This window comes from Epinephelus moara, chromosome 5 (assembly GCF_006386435.1).
Source record: "Epinephelus moara isolate mb chromosome 5, YSFRI_EMoa_1.0, whole genome shotgun sequence".
In the NCBI taxonomy this organism is placed as follows: domain Eukaryota; kingdom Metazoa; phylum Chordata; class Actinopteri; order Perciformes; family Serranidae; genus Epinephelus; species Epinephelus moara.
In genome coordinates this window covers 4,981,012-4,982,219 of record NC_065510.1, presented here as the reverse complement: position 1 = coordinate 4,982,219, position 1,208 = coordinate 4,981,012, and the positions used below count along the sequence as shown (strand labels likewise).

General features: G+C 46.2%; 1 protein-coding gene across 1 annotated transcript in view; it reads right to left on the bottom strand.

Annotated features, from left to right (window-relative positions):
- Positions 1-1,208, bottom strand: part of LOC126390582 (calpain-2 catalytic subunit-like) — a 31,308-nt gene that overhangs the window by 10,602 nt on the left and 19,498 nt on the right. The window lies entirely within an intron of this gene.

Sequence of the window (1,208 nt, the reverse complement as noted above, 5' to 3'; positions counted from 1 at the left end):
GAGAGAGAGAGAGAGAGAGAGAGAAGGTGCCCGGTGTATTATAGGGGGGTCCTCCGGCAGACTAGGCCTAAGTCAGCCTAACTAGGGGCTGGTACAGGGCAAGCCTGAGCCAGCCCTAACTATAAGCTTTATCAAAGAGGAAAGTCTTAAGTCTAGTCTTAAATGTGGAGACTAGGGTTGGGATCCGGATCCGGTTCTTTTTTGGAACCGGGTCCAAAGTTCCGGTTCCGGAACCGGTTCCATCACATTTGGAGTAACGGTACCTGCAAACGGTTCCTAGATTGAGAGGGATTGAGAGAGATTAGACTGGTTACTACGGTAACGAACTGAGCAGACATGCTTAAGAATAGCTCCTGAAAAGTATTATTGTTTTTGTTCAGAATTGGGATAAACACTGAAAAATAGTAAAGAACTTGAATACAGAAGTCAACACAAGCCAGAGAAGAGAAAGAGAGGAAAAACAGCTGGAACAGGACCCTGGAGACAAAGATCAAGACAAAGATCAAGACATTTAGCCGGTTGGATACAATGTTGCTAACAATGTTGCTACCCTAAGCAGTCAAAACAACTAGAAGAAAAGAAAAGAAGAAGACAGAGGAGGACTCAACTAAACAAACAAGAAGACTAAGTGAAAACTACTGGACACTGACAGTAAGTTTTAACACTTTAAATTACAAATAAAATCCCAACTGAAATATTAAAGCTAACAGCTAACTAGCTTACACTAGCTAAATAACAGTTGGACGGTTGCCTAGCAACGGCATCAGTGGCATCAGTAGCAGCAAATGACCCAGACAACACCACCATGACAGTCAACCTGTTTAAAAATGGAACTGCCATGGTTCAAGGACACCTGGCAAAGTTTGAGCGTGACTTCCCCGCCATGAAACTCAGGGCTCAAAAGGAGAAGGAGGGTCTTACAAATACCCCACCAACCCATGGAAGCAAAACCTCCACCTCTTCTCTCCCCACGTCTGACAGAGAGCCTGCAGACGCTGACACTGACCCTCCCCTACTGGAGCACTCAGAGGCTCTGAACATCATGAGGGAACAGTTCTCCCAGATGGAGACAGAGCTGGTACAGCTCAGGGAGCAGCTGGACCAACAGCAGCCTAACTCTCCCTCCTTCCAGGATACCCTGACCATCTTCAGGAGAGAACTGGAGGACATACTCAATGCTCGGTTGAGAGAGTTTCAGCAGGACAGAA